Raw genomic sequence first — 16638 nt, forward strand, 5'->3', positions numbered from 1 at the left:
AAAAAAAAAATGAAAACTATTTCTCAGTAACGTATGCTTTATTCTACATATGAAAACACTACTTAATGGTTTCTATGATCTTCGATTATGAAATTTTAATAATTAATACATGCTCTTAGTCTGCTTCTCTCACTAGAAATTCACATTTCGATTCCTCCACCTCTCAGAAAGTTATTTTCAGACTTCTTGATTTTAAAAATATCAAGGAAGGTCCTTATTCACTCCGGTGCCAATCTCGACTTTTCCAGAACACTAAAGACAATCAAATTAAAACTGCACAACGATAGAAAATGCATAAAATTCGCGTTTTCCATATCGCAAATGATCTCATATTTAGAAAGGACATTTTCTTCATATAAACATACTTCACTGGCATGAATATAAACGTTTTGAGATATGGCAATATTTTTTACAGGAAAAATACGTTACCAAGGATAATCAGTTCCCATGGCTCTCTCTACCCTGTTTAACTGTTCGTGTGAAGGATAAAAAATCCTTCACACGGACACGGTCGGAGAACCCTTGTCGTAAGGAGCGACTTTAAGAATGCAAGAACATCGCCTTTAATCTGGTATGCATCAGCACACACCTGCAGGAGGGCAAGGATATCAACGCAGTCAAATGCGAATTAGACATCCAGGTATACCACTACTAACTCAACCCTATCTTGAACTGCCTCCAGAATTCTGTTGGTGGTTGCTAGCAGGTTTGTTATGGTAGTCCTCTGTTTCAATGCATAATGGATATATGGAGATCACATGGCAGAATCTGGTTGGTTAAGATGGGAAGTAGGCACGTTTTCATTACTCTGAGAATACATGAAACTTTCATTATTGTTCGGAACTTTGTCACTGAAGTGGCTCCTTGTAGTTTGGATATTGGCCGCAGTGTATATTGGTTCCAGACTGCTGGGAAGATTTGAATGGTGAGGACGTCAATTAGGATCACTAGAAGCGGATCTATTATGTAGATACTTACAGTACACTCTTTAAAATCAATTGTGGGATTCCATCATATCCAGCCATTGATGGAACGTCATTGATGGCATGAATTAGCTCTTTTTGAAATAATTACAGATGCGAGGGTATCTCGCTGACAACTATTCTGTAGGATCTGCCAGGCTGTTGTAAATTGTGGAGGTGGAGTAAATCTTGAATATCCTAAATATCGCCAAGTAAAACAACAGTTCACAAAATTCATACTGTGTTATATATACAAGCTAAGCAAGATTTGCGTGCAACCTAATTATCCAGACTTGTCTGCAGCTTAATTATGATAAAAGTAGTGACTTCCATCAACTGTCTGCGAATGCAGAGGACATTACCATTTACGGTTCATGATAACTGATTTTCAGACATTTTAGAATTTTGCTTGAGAAGCTATCCTTGATTATTTCGATAAGACACTATATTCTAAGAGCTTCAGAAAGTAGAGGGAATACAAGAAACAATACCGTATTTAGCAGTCATGGGCTTGAACCCGGGTCACTCAAGGCACGTGTACTTATGCACCCTCGCTCATCTTGAGGGAGAGTCTCGAGAGAGCTAGATCATTGATCGCCTAACGTCCATTGTCTACTCATAGCGGATTCATACATTTCAACTTCTGTAGAGTAATGACTAAAGTCAAGTTATGTATTTAGGCATTAAAATTAAAAAAAAAAAAAAAAATAGGCAAAATTAGAATTCAGAATAGGCTCTAAAACTCTAGAGAAGTCATTTATAACTTTATTTTAAACTGATTGTTGTTAATAAATGAAAATACAGTTATATGCACAAATTATTATCAGCGTTCTTAAAGAACAAAAGCAGATAATTGCTATCATTTGTCATTATCATCCTTTAAATTGTAATTTTGCCTCCAAACATATTTCGAGAGAGAGAGAGAGAGAGAGAGAGAGAGTGGTGTGTGTTCTTTTTACTTCAACTAAGATGATTGGAACATAACTAAAACATACTGTGAATTTACCAGATTCACACCAGTTTCTACAGAATGACCTTTAAAGTGTTCGATATCTTATTCAAGTCTTCGTTAACCGTAAAACCTACTACTGTGATACATTTTATACCTTCAGCATGATAATCATCGCCTGGGTCACGACTAATTTCAGTCACAATATCAGCAACTAAATTTTTAAGATTTCATTAAAGCCACATCACTTGGAAAAAGTTATATGTTGGCATTTGATAAGGTTGAAGAGTGAGCAACAGTGAAAGAGATATTGTTGGGATTGACATCTTCAGTAGTACTTTTTCATAATGTAGATTGAAGACGCATCCTCTTTACCCAAACTGTTGGCAATGTCTTTTATCTTGTTGTTTCTTTTTTACTTATTAATGTGCAGAGATCCATGGCACACCATCTCCTGGTTAGGACAGGTTGAGATAAGGCTGGTCCTAGAGTGTGGGGTCACGGTAGCAAGAATTAATGTCGATGGCTTGGGGGGGGGGTGAGATATCTTTGTTGGGATTTGTGCCCTTTTCAGTTCTGGATCCAGATGCATTGCATCTACTGCGCCCCTTACAGCCCAATCCCAGGTCCAGGAAACAATGCTAGTTTAGGTGTATCTCCATGAACGTCTAGAGAGTTCTGATGCCGATCCATTTGTATCCAACGTATTTCATGAAAATGAATCAGTAGGAAAGAAATTAATAAGTAAAAAAGATTTTAAAAAAATTGTATGAAGTAAATCTCTTACATGACGATAGCATAAGAAAAATTATGTTAAAATGGAAATACTGAGCACTGTAAAAAAAACCAAAAAAAAAACCAGAAGAGTCGATGAACTTAGTGGAAGAATGGATTAACATCGAAACAATTATATAGAAAGGAGGACAGAGTGCAATAGGAATAAAGAAAAGAAAGGATTTATGAATGGAAAGAAGAAAAAACGAAATACTTGAAAGAACGAAACAAGCATATTAAAAATGGAAGCACATCACAAGATGAAGTAGAATAGCCTACTTCATTTCCCGATGTTCCATTAAGCATGTTAGAACAGTAGCAAGGATAGAGACTAGAAGAATAAGAAGAAATAACTGATAAAAATGTGTCTATAAATTATAAAATGGTCCGCAGTTTAAAGATATAAAGTCATAAATAAATTAACCTAGGACACCAAGGAAAACAACAAGTATGGATCCCAAGAACGAAATATTGTCACAGGTCTTCAGTACCTTACTGGGAAATGAGAAAAATTACACCCTAAACTTTAGCAATCAAAAAAAGCCAAGAAATAATTTGTATAGCTGAATTGAAAAACACTGTGGAAATAAAAAAGATGTAAAAGCAGTGGATGAGAGTATTTGAAGTGAGGTTGGAGTTTTGTACTGGTTAGCATAATGATTCGATGTCGTTCTCTTTAAGCCATGCATTCACAGCCATTCTATACAGTGTCTCAATATAGGGCATACAGAATTATTCAGAAAATCAGCTAGAAGGTAGAATTATTTTGCATACACTTCAACTTATGGAGGACCTGGTTCACATCACTAGAAACATCCCAGGCTACGACACACCTTCCTCCCAAACAGAGTCGGAACAACACCCGGCACTCTCCTCAATACCCAAACTCATCCATCAGACTGGACGAGTATCTAACTTGTTTCGCTGCTCTACAGTTCCGATTTCAAATTATCCACAGTTTAGGTTCGAAGTGCCTTAAATCATGCCAATTGACGTTGTAATGCGCATTTGTTTTTGTTATCAAAGGTTTGTGGTTGCAGCTGTTTCGGAAAATTCATGGTATGGAATCCCTCTGAAATCATACTTATAAGTTTACCTGTGACCGCTGGCAGTCCCAAACTTGGATACTTTAGAGATGATGAGGTAACCAGCCGTCTCAGCACGATTCGGCTTCCTGAGAGTAAGAATTTGAATCTTCTCTGGTCGTGGCTTGGGCTTAGTGTAGCCTCTGAACTTCATTTTCTTCACATGACATCCAGCTATTATTCCATCTGAAAGTCGTTAGTTCTTTCTGCGAACACATCGTTCGGCGTACGAGTTTGAAATGAATTTCAGACTAACTAAACGATAATCATTTTAACGGACCAAAATATGCGAGTATGTACATTTCATACATATTCGCATATTTTGTACTCTTACATCTTGTACATACGTTTCGTAGTTATGCACATAATTTCCTGCAATCAGATAGATGTCACATTACTTTTGGCAGGATAGTATATATTGGGACAAGGACATTGGATTCAGGAGAGGGCAATCGTACATAGATCCAACCTTTGCATTAAAAGAAATTGTAAAATATTGATTACAATCTACCAACACAGATAGTGGACAACCAATGGTCTTTATTGACTACGAAGAAAGCATGTGACAAAATTAATAGACAGAAACTCACAAATGACTTGATTGAACTCGGATGTTCCTCCCATGTAATCAAAGTAATTAAGGATATTCTTGAAGGCGCAACAATAAAAAGTAAACAGAACAATAATCACTCAAAGGAAATTAAAACAGAAAGGGTCTAACATAGAAAAGTGGGCACTCACCAATGCTCTTTAACATATGCACGAAGAAAATAGAGTGGAGGAAAGGTAATATAAGAGGGCTAACTATAGGAATGCCACATTTAACAAACCTATACTCTGTTCACTCTTACTATAATCCTGAAAAATATATACACATCATTGAGTAAAGTTATTTGGTCAGTCCCCCAAAATATCACAGTATTTTTTACCAACTGGCTAACGAGAGCTTTACTCAATGACATAATTTGTTTGCGGTGGATTAATGAGTGAGCAGAATATGTCATATGCAGATAATTAGATAATTTCAAGAAACCATTGGACTATTCCAAGACGACAATGCTGCAGTCTACAGGTCGCGCACTGTGTGGGAATGATATGTACATTTACCATGGCCCGCACAGTTGTTGGACAAGAATCCCATCGAGAATATGTGGATTGCCTGGAACGAGGCATTCGGGACAGCCCGCAGCAGCCAATGAATCTGACAAATCTAAAGGTAATTTTCGAACAGAATGGAATAATGTCACCTGGGACACTTGTGTACACGGAGGCGAATTCTGCGAGTCCATCTGTAACCGTCACTGTTAAAGATGGACCTACGTGCTGTTAAGCACATTCTCTAATATTTTGGTAAGCAATACATGTTTGGGTTGGAAATGACTTGCGTCATGAGCAGTAAGTAATTAAGATCGAGATATTAAAATAAAAAGAAACAAATGTACACAGAAAATTTATTATTATTTTAAATAACAGTATTACTTGTACTAGATTACTTATAGTAGGCGACCTCTGGATAAATTAAAATAAATAAATAAAAATAAGTGAAATAAGTTGTTTGGAGGACGCGAGCGAACTACAGTATATTACTAAATAACGTAAGGTTCATTTTGCCGGATATTTGAGTCAAAAAATCACTTACACCGTCATGTTGACGCCATGAAAGAGTTATGCAAGGAATAGGATAGAATTTTGCTTGCGAGAAAAGTTAACACTTTAGACCAAGTTTCTGGTATTGTAATTAAGATTTTGTATTTTTACCATACAACGTTCATTTAATTTAAATTATCATATCTTTATATTTATTTTTTTAATTGCAGACTAAACTGCAAATACCAGCAAACGACTTGAATAAATTTTAAATAATAAACGCGACGCGCGTTTATTATTTAAAATTTTTATTTCGGTTTATCTGAAGTACGCAGTTCGCAACTTTTCCATGAATTGAAGATAAAAATTTCAATCCATAATTTGAAAATGAAATCTAAAAAGCAATATTATATTTTATCCCTGATTCTGTATACTTTACTTAGTAAAGTCTAAAGCTGCAGTAGTTCATGATTTCAGAACTGAAACCACATCCTTACATGTCAAGACCACACAAATTTTATTTTGAAAGGAATGTGTATTTTGTGTGACAATATAGATTGTTCATCTTTATTAAAGTAACAAACAAAAATAAAATTAAATGAATTAACTGGCACACTAGCTCGAAAACCACTGGAAGACATATTCCACCCTGCAGAAATATGCATGCAGGCCATTTTACATACACTCCAATAATTGTACTACTGAACAGAGAGAGCTACAGTATGTAGACTACAGCTATTTCATACAATGCTTACCACTTACACGATGAAGACTCTTCAGGCATCCAAAACACTAGTCGTTTTTGAATGTCCTTGGACTTAAATTAGATGTTCTAAGACAGATTTATTCTGCTAGTAGGACATTAAATATCTATCGACTAAAAGTACTTCTCGCGACAACTTTTAGCTGTTACCCGATGTAGACACACAGGAATGAACTCAGTGAACATTTATCCCAGCTCGGGTGCTAATAATAACGCAGGAGTGCCCAGCCCTACCGACGTCAAGAGATATGGGAAACTATTCAGGGGGAAGGGGGAAGAAACTGCATGGGTGCAAAAATAATTGAATGATTGTTTAGAAATTTATAAAAAAAATTATCTACCCAGAAAACGCCAAATAGTAAAAGATGGAAAACTTTGCTAATGCTTTTAATTCTAAATATTTAGCTCGATAATGGAAAAAGAAAAAAAAAAAAAAACTAATGAAAAGTTTGTTAAAACTGTAGTCATTTTCAACTGTATTGGACCAAGCCTGCAATTCGGAAGGCCTTTTAAAAAAGACAAACAATCTTGTATTAATTTAAGAAGAAAGAGAAACAAAGTGCGAAACTGGGATGATCTTATTCATAATAAAGGCAGAACAGCCGAAATTTAGAACGATAAATAGTGGCAGCGATGCGACTAAAAAGAATGCAAAATACTGAAAGATCCAGCAACAAATAAAGTTACTCGTGGAAAAAAAAAAATTCGTTAGTGGCATCAATGTCAGTACTACATAATAGTGTTTCAGTAGGAAATTCACAGGATCTACGTTAGCTATACTAGTCATCCTGTTGAAATAGATTTTTTTTTCAAGTGAGTTACATTAGCACCAATTTAGTCGATCAGTTTTCTTATGTCACTATTGCAAAATCCTGAGTTTATAATTTATTACGGAAAATCGCGAATTTACCACTAGGTAGAAGAGGCAACTGCCTACGGTCATATTCCCCAACGAAGCTTGTATTTTTCAAATAGCTTATTGGGACATGGAAAATTGTAGGGTTGGGGGAGGGGTCGAACAGCTCGCTATTCACACGCCTAATGGCAATTAGGGTATAATAAGTATACACTGGTGTTCAAAGAAAGTGCATCACCTAGGAATTTCACATTTCTAATCCTTTTTGGCGATGATATGTTACATTAATGACTAGCATCACAAATAGAAATATAAACAAAAGATATTTATTAATAGTTAAGGCAAACATAAGTAATATTTGACAGGTGCTCTCAAAATATTCCAAAATTAGAATTTGCAACCTTTATATAACAGTTTTGCTAAACACGACAGTTATGGCTGAAATGTTATCAGAAGCCCTCAATTTGCTTCGGTTTACCATTTTAAATGGAAAACAAAATGAAAAGTCCACCAGGTGCAAACTAATATTTAGTTGAACCGCCTCTGGCCCTGATGACAGCAGCACACTGTCGAGGCATTGACAAGATCAATTTCTGAAGATAATCAACTGATAGTTCGTGGTTACAAACACAAATTATGGTTTCCTGAAGTTCACGAAGGGTCTTTGGTTTCTTTCTGGCAACTGCAGATTCCACACAATGCCAACAGTTCTCTATAGGATTCAGGTCCGGGCAGTTTCCTGGCCGGCTAAGAGTTGTAACGGACCATTCTTCCAACCATTTTTTTTTACCTGCAACAACAAACGTAAACACATTACTGTCGAACCTCTAATGCAGAAATGACGCTAAAGTAACTACGAAGTGCATCCTTACACTTTTCGCTCGATAACAAGGAGCAGAGTCGTCCTGAAAGATGCAGTTGCTTGGCAGGTTGAAATGGTCTCTAATGGTTGGCAGCAATTTGCCTTCCAATATAGCCAGGTATCCATTGGCATTTATGGAACGGCGCCTCCGTAGCCAGGTGGGCAGGAGCAGCAGTGCGTAGCACACGCTTCTTGATTAGACAAGGATTCGAGCCCCTCACCACCAAATACGGAGGATGCGGAAAGGTCAGGGAATGACCACCGCATACCTGGAGCAATATGGCCTTAGTTATTAATGCTCCTAAAACCCAAATAACATAACATTTATGGAACCTCTTATAAACTGCGGGTAACCTACTCCGCGATATCAAATGCACCCCCATATCATTTGGCTGGTAGGGAATTTCACTGTAGACACCACACAGTGTGGATGGTATTCTTTACCACGTCTACAGCGAATCATTTGTCTCCCATCAGAGCCATGCAGGTTAAATTTCTTCTCATCCGAAAAAATAACTGACTTACACTGCTCGGGGGTCCATTTGACATGCTCCTTACACCAATTTCCACATTTGACATACTCCTTACACCAAATTTCCACATTTGACATGCTCCTTACACCAAATTTCCACATTTGACATGCTTCTTACACCAAATTAATCGGACCTTTTTCATTTTTTTGTGTGAGAAGGGTCGTCTTCTTAGGACGACGGGCTATAAGTCCATTTTTGAACGGGCGTCTTCTGACTGTTACTGCACTTCTACCACTCCTGTATGTTCTTCCCATTCTCTTTTCAGCTCAGACGAAGAAGCTTTACGGTTTTTAAGGCATAATCGCTTCAAAACGCGGTCCTGTTTTGGCGAAGAGACTCGTTTGCGTCCGGTTTTCCGTTTTTTCCTATCAGCAGAACCAGTATCCTTGAGTTTGGAAAGAAATCTACTCGCTGTCGACAGATTACAAGACACTCTATAAGCAATATGACGGGAAGAACATCCTTCCTCACGTAAAGCAACAATAGCACTCTTTCTTCGGGCATCAACTGCACGTAACTCGCCATCCTGACACAAGCAAGGAATGACTGCAACTCTTGCAGAGCGTGCTTATATAGCCGAAAATAACAGCTAATGCAATATTATGTCATCACCTACGCGTGTCAATCTTAACTGATGCAATATGTAAGAAATATTGCCATATGCTTACGTTATTCGGACGACAATTACAATTTTAAGGGATGATACGCTTTTTTTGAACACCTGTGTAGAACATTACTGCTTCCGGTTAACAGTTAAAACATGCATTTTTGTACTGTATTCTCGTAATTAGCTCCTCCTAAAAATTATAAAATTAATATTATTATTGGTATCGGCTCCAAACAATGCCAGGGGAATTGCACAAAATTTACGGCGCGAAGCAAAAGAATCTGCAAAGATGCACTCGATGGAGTCTTAGTTTAATGACTTAACCAACATCAAGCAGATTTTAACCTGAGATGTTTGACTCTTGACGGAAAAACTTTTAAGTGCTTTATTTATTTCGCATAAGAAGCGAAAATGCATAATTCTACCTAGCTCTAACAGCAAGATCAAGTTTTGACATAAAATCATTATTACCTCGTACTGTGGTGCAAATCACAACGAAATACTCCACTCTTAAACTTAAAATAAATAGCACTTTCCCATAAAGCGAATCGTATTGCTGTTTTTCACTCAGTGAGCGCTATTACCCAACAGACCCTTTTAGCGGTTATTATCCCTTTATCGGTAGGTAACCAGACACCCCAATGTGAGTGTAACCTGGTATAGGCACAATTTTGCCAATATCTGATGTACTACTATTATATTAGGCCACCCGAATAATTGAATTCATCTGCTGTGCTGCGTCTTATGTCTGTTAATTGCGTCTGTTCTATGGTCAATTTGTCTGTTTTGCTGGACGAAAAACAACCCCAGTTTCTGGGGAAAAAACCTTGCTATCTACGCCTGAGACCGACTAACTCAGCCACGGAACGGAAAAAGCCCATTAAAGCTCCTCGCGTCATCGACGGGATTCGAATCCGGGCCTTTTCCACCCGGTGTGGGGGGGGACGGTGACTATACCACTGTGCTACCCGCGCAGACAATATCTGATGTACTGCCTTTTCTTTCGATCTGTTTGTATCTAGCTCCACACCTTTTCGTACGGTTAATTCTTTCTGCCTGACTGATGGTGATTATAATTGCCTTCCTTCCGATTTTCACATCGTGTAGCAGTTAGTCAGTCTGGCGCAAGGTCACGTGGATATATCTCTCTGAAGTCTGCGTCCGTAGCACAGTCACCATCCTCCCCATACCGGGTGGAAAAGGTCCAGGTTCGAATCCCGTTAATGAAGTGAGGAACTTTTATTGGCTTCTGTTCACGCCGTGTCTGAATTAGTCGGTCTCAGGTGTGGACAGCAAGGTTCTCCCTCACCGGTTTTTCGTTCAGCAAAACAGGTAATTCGATTCAGAGAACGCACTCAGTTTATGGACATAATACTCATGGGATTATAAGTTCGGTTTTGGGTGGCTGTAATATGACAGTCTTTTATTATTTTTTTTTTCCTCTCGAAAACGCGGATTTTTCGTCCAGTGAAAGACTGAGGAATACACATTATTACAGACAAAATACACTGACGTCTCATAGCCATAGCTGCTTAGGAAAACAACATTAACCTCTACCCGATGTTTTTAGTGCAACTTAGCAGTAGCCTTAAATACCGGAATTATAACCTATTTTTATAAGAAATTATTACATATAATATTTACATATAAAACATATCATGTTGTATATATATATATATACCATTTATGAATCATGAAACAGCTACATAAATCATTAATTATATAATATCGGTGTAGATACACCATAGTTAGCCCATAAATTTGAACTACGTACGTAGCGTAAAAGGCATCGTTTGGATTGCATCTCACATTGTGGGTGCCTTCACAACGGGATAGATGGCATTGCACTACTTCAAATAAATAACGCTTCTCTGGGTGGTGGTGGCATCCTCTGAAAATAAATAACAGTAGTCTTCTCTACTAGAGAAGCGTTATTTATTTGAATTAGTGCAATACCAGCTATCTCATTGTGAAGGCACCCACAATATGAGATGCAATTAAAACGATACCTTTACACTACATACGTAGTTCAAATTTATGGGTAAACTATGGTGTATCTACACCGATATTATATAGTTAATTACCAAAACCCATAAGAATTATGCCTTGTGCATTTCGTTTTCAAATAAATCATTAATCTAAGCCCCTCCCCCTTGCTGCCTGTCTGCACTGCGAAAAGAACTCCAAGCTTGTTCTTATCATAATTCTGAAATCTCTTTCTTCCTATACTATGTTTAATTCAATCCTTCTTAGTGTATAAGTTATTTTGGGGTTTTATTTTCAAGTGTAAACCCTTATATTTAACAACATTGAAACAAAGTTGCCATTTATCTGACCATCCTTGAAATCTATGAACAGGGTCACCACTTCTAATCTTATCCTATGCCCACCGTTAATTACGATTGTTTGCTTCTTGTCATGTAGCCATACTGTAATATTGGATTCTTCTTCTTCTTCTTCTTTGGTCCTTAGCTGGCAGCTGGGGGGAGGCGGTTGGCCACGCAACCAGTATGCTGCTGTAGTTGCCGCAGGGTTTCGGACTTGCTCTGTGATGTTCTTCCATACCTTACGATCCATGGCTTCAGTCCTGGCCTGGTTAAGGTCGAGACGTCGGCTCTTCAAGTCATCTTCCACTTGCTTGGCCCACGTTTTCCTAGGCGCGGTCCGTTGGATGCTCCATTGGGTGGGTCGTTGTCTCCAAAGGAGTGTGGATGGTATTCTGTTCGTGCCCATTCTACATACGTGGCCAAACCATCTGAGCCTTCGCTTCTGGATTTGGTCGGCAATGGTTGGTTGCTGTTGGCATCTGGCGCGGATGGTATCATTAGTGATGAGGTCGCGAAGAGAGATGCCCAAGATCTGCCGCAGGCATCGCATTTGGAATACCTCAAGTTTGTTCAAATCTAACTTGAGACAAATCCATGTTTCCGATCCGTAAAGAAGAATGGGCAGGATCAAAGTCCGGAAGAGTCGGATTTTAGTCTTTGTGGAAATGTTGGTCCTCTTCCACAGATACCATTTGAGCGAGGCGAACGCAGTGGCCGCCTGTCCAATTCTGCTGTGGATTTCCATGGTGGATGCAACTTTCTTCTCCTGGACCAGCGACCCAAGGTATTTAAAGTCCTGCACTTGCTCGATCTGGACGCCTTCGAGATAGATGGTGGCTTGCGACCCATCTGTTGTCAGGGCCTTTGTCTTACCAGCATTGATCTTCAAACCGTATGGTCGGGCAATGCGGGCAATGTCGTAGAGGATGTCCGTGGCTTCAGCGTCGTTACCGGCAAGGATAGCACTATCATCAGCAAACATCAGGTCAGTCACATAGTGATCCTTGTCATATTGTATGCCCTGTCTGTTTCTGAATGCTTGCCTCATAATGGCGTCGACCACGATGTTGAAAAGCAACGGGGAGGCTACATCCCCTTGGCGGACTCCAGTTTGGGTGGTAAATTCCTCAGATAAATCGTTCTGGATGCGCACCTGGCTGGTTAAACCGTTGTATGCAGTTTGGAGGAGTGTGATGACTTTTCGAGGTACATGTTCAACCTCTAGTAGTTTCCATAAGGCAGGCCGGTGGACACAGTCGAAAGCAGACTTAAAGTCAATGAAAACAATGACGATTCGCTGTCCACACCGGATCCTCTCCTCCATCAGCTGACGAATGGCAAAGATTTGATCACAGCATCCTCGCCCGGGTCTAAATCCTGCCTGTTCTTCTCGACTGGTTTGCTCTCGATGTTTTTGCAGTCTTGACTGGATGATCTTCATAAAGACCTTTCCGATGATGGAAAGGAGGCTGATGCCACGGTAGTTCTTGCAGTCCCGGCGGATATAGGGGAAACCCTGGAAGCCGCTAATAACTTACAAATACACTTTATCTGTATACATGTCGCGAATGGATATATACAGGGTGTTTCAGTTAAACGTTTCAGAACTTCTAAGAGGGGTAGGGTACATCCTGACAACTGGAAATCATATAGCAATGTGGGGTCGGAAATGCTTTCCTGAAGCGGTGTTGTACACAGAAGCACCATAAAAAGAAAAGAGACCGTAAGTGAGAAATCGTTTTAATAATACATGAAAAGAAGCAAAAGGTACATGGATTAAAGTAAGTGTTCGAAGTTTCTTCCACGGGCTACAATGCACGCCTCACATCTCCGACGCATGGACATCCGAACATTCTGGAATACTCCAGGCGAATTTCGAATTTCTTCGGCAGCTACTGCGATTCTTGCAACCAGCTCCTCAGCATTGTCAACAGGGGTGTCATAAACTAGCGATTTCATATGACCCCAGAAATAAAAATCAAGACATGATAGGTCGGGTGACCGAGCAGGCCAACGCACGGGACCACCACGTCCGATCCACTGTTGACCAAATGTGACATCCAGGTAGTTACGAACATCTCCGCTATAATGGGCAGGGGCTCCATCGTGTTGGAACCACATTGTCTGTTGCGTCGATGCAGAAATCTGTTCATCTCTCAAAAGTTGTGGCAATACTTGCTGCAGAAAGATCAAGTAGATAGGTCCGGTTAGACGACACGGTAACAGGTAAGGTCCGATGAGGTGATCTCCCATAATACCAGCCCATACATTGACCGAAAATCGAATCTGTGCTGCACGACGTCGTATTGCATGCGGGTTCTCGACCGCCCAGATATGGTCGTTATGCGTGTTGAAAATTCCTTCCCTTGTGAAGGATGCCTCATCGGAAAACAACACTTCAGCAGGAAAAAGGGGATTTGTAGCACATTTTCCAAGGTACCACTGTGCGAAAGCAATACGAGGTTGAAGAAACTTCGAACACTTACTTTAATCCATGTACCTTTTGCTTCTTTTCATGTATTATTAAAACGATTTCTCACTTACGGTCTCTTTTCTTTTTATGGTGCTTCTGTGTACAATACCGCTTCAGGAAAGCATTTCCGACCCCACATTACTATATGATTTCGAGTTGTCAGGATGTACCCTACCCCTCTTAGAAGTTCTGAAACGTTTAACTGAAACACCCTGTATGTGAGAATGTATATAAATTGTATATAAATCTTGAGAATGTATATAGAATTGTGTGTATAAATAAATGTAAAATGTAAAAACCGGTTATCACCTTTCTTGTGGATCGGTACGATAATGGCTTTCCTCCATGTTAACGGAATTTGTTCAGTGCACCAGATGGTTTTGAGGAGTGAGTGTAGTCGGCGAAGCAGTACATCTCCCCCGGCTTTGATCGCTTCTGTGGTGACTTGGTCCACTCCTGGTGCCCTGCCATTCTTCAGGGATTGTATGGCTGCTTTCACTTCTTCTACTGTAGGCTCAACATCGACCATGGAGACCTCAGGGGGGTCGATCGAGAGTGCTGTTGCTGGCGGTCCCTGAGGTGGGTCGTGATTATACAAAGCTTTGAAGAATTCACTCCACCGTTGCAGGCGTTCGGATGGTGATCGCACGAAGGTCCCATCAGCATTTTTGATGTTGTCACTAGTCAATTTGGTCTTTCCACTCAGACATCTGAGGGTGCGGTAGAGAGTGCGGTACTCGTTTTTGGATGCCGCCACTTCAAGATCGTCTGCCACTTGGTTCCAGTATGCTTCTCTTTCTGCTGTCATTCTTTGTCGGACTTCTCGGTTTAGCTGCCGGTACCGTTCAAAGTCGACCAACTTTGCCTGTTTCCGTTTGTCCACGAGGTCGAGGCACTCGTCTGATATCCATGTTGCGTTCGACGTCGGGCAGGTGGACATAGGGGCTTGGCACATTCCAGGATGGCATCAGAGATCTGCTTTTCTTCTTCATTTATATCCTCGGGCACGGCCAGCATCTCGAAGCGGTTGGATAGGGCGATCTGATATGCCTGTTTGTTGGCAGCATTCATTAGCTGCCTCCAGTCCAGCTTGGCTGACCGAGATGATCTTTTTGCATGCCGTAATTTGAGCTGCACCTTAGCCCGGATGAGGTAGTGATCAGATCCGCAATCAGGTCCCCTCATGGCACGAACGTCCATGAGTGATGAGCGAAATCTGGCATTGATCAAAATGTAGTCCAGGATTGCTGAGTCCTTGCCAGATGGATTTCGCCATGTAAGTTGATGTTTTCGAGGGTGGTGGAAATGGCTGTTTCCAATGATCAGGTTGTTAGATGCGGCAAAGGACAACAAACGTAAGCCGTTGTCATTGATCTTCCCATGGCCAAACTTGCCCATTGTTGTTTCCCAACCAGATCTGTCCATTATGGGCATTAAAGTCCCCTGCGAGCATGATCACTTCTGTCTGCGGAATTGAATCCAGCGTATGTTGGAGCTGGTTGTAGAAGTCATTCTTGGTCGGGTCCAGGCTAGTCTCAGTTGGCGCATAGGCGGAGATAATATGGGTCTTGATGGTGCCCTTGACAGTAAGGACTGCCAGGCGGTCCGATATTGGTTGGAAAGCGATCACACTACTGGTGGCCTGAGCATCGACCATAAAGCCCACTCCTGCTTCTCGTTTCTCACCACCAGAGTAGAATAGCATAACCGCTTCATTAGGTGCTGGTGGTTGGATGATCATCGTTCCAGACCCGGTGAGCCTTAATTCGGATAATGCCGCGATTGATATCTTGCACCTAAGTAGTTCTTGGGCAATGATTTCCTTTTGTCCAACGTGGTGCCCCGTTCGAACATTCCATTCGCCAATGTTAATTGTCCTTTTCGGCGTAGTAAGCTTATTGCTGTGGCCAGTGATCCACTTCACACCAGCACCCTGAGTCCCCAGTGCTGGCGCATCGGCTACCCCGGATGCGGTAACATTGTTATAACAGCTTGTTCCCAGTGGTCCACTTCACACCAGTACCCTGGGTCCCCAGTGCTGGCGCATCGGCTACCCCGGATGCGGTAACATTGTTGTAAGAGCTTGTTCCGAATTTCATGCGGTTTCTTGCCTAGTTTCCCCGGTTTCCCGGTTCTGGTCATTTCGGCAGGATGACCACCCTCCTCCTTTCGCAGCCGGGCTTGGGACCGTCCATGGCGGAGTTGTAATATTGGATTACAATATTTCAGATGCAGTTTGGATTATTGGTGAGAACCAAGTCGAGAAGATTAGAACATCATGTACTTTCTCTGACATGTATGAATAAATAACACTCATGCAGTCGGCTAAAAAGTCTGTTTCTAATAGTGTATTGCCCGTCTCTGATTTCCAATCTACAAGAGGTAGATTGAAGTCACCCATACGAGGTATGGTCGTTCATTGTCTTCCACATTGCTTCCACATTTTAATAAAACTAAAGAAAACACCACCTCTCAGGTGGTGTTTTCTTTAGTTTTATTAAAATTTTGAAGTTGATTCGCTGTTCGATTCTTTTGTCTGTCATTTTTTCGTCAAAGTGAAAAAAACACAAGGTCTTACTTCAAAGCGAATGAGCGTGTTAGAATGTGACTTGGCAGACAACTAGAGAAAGATTCAAAGTCAATTGCTGTGTTTATGTTTCGCAGGTGGCACTTGGAGAGTAGTGCCAGTCTTGCTACTTAAGAACCACACCACCTTGTATCCCCGCTATCATGTTCTCTTTACTGCATACCTTCTTGCACCACACAGACTCAGCGCCCATCTGAAATTGATCTGACTCTGGATACTCTCTGAAATCTGTTCTTGCCATCGCATAAAGTTACTTTGTGATGTCAACAGAAC

This window comes from Mastigoproctus giganteus, chromosome 10 (assembly GCF_048544385.1).
Source record: "Mastigoproctus giganteus isolate SK-2022 chromosome 10, ASM4854438v1, whole genome shotgun sequence".
NCBI classification, from domain to species: Eukaryota; Metazoa; Arthropoda; class Arachnida; order Uropygi; family Thelyphonidae; genus Mastigoproctus; species Mastigoproctus giganteus.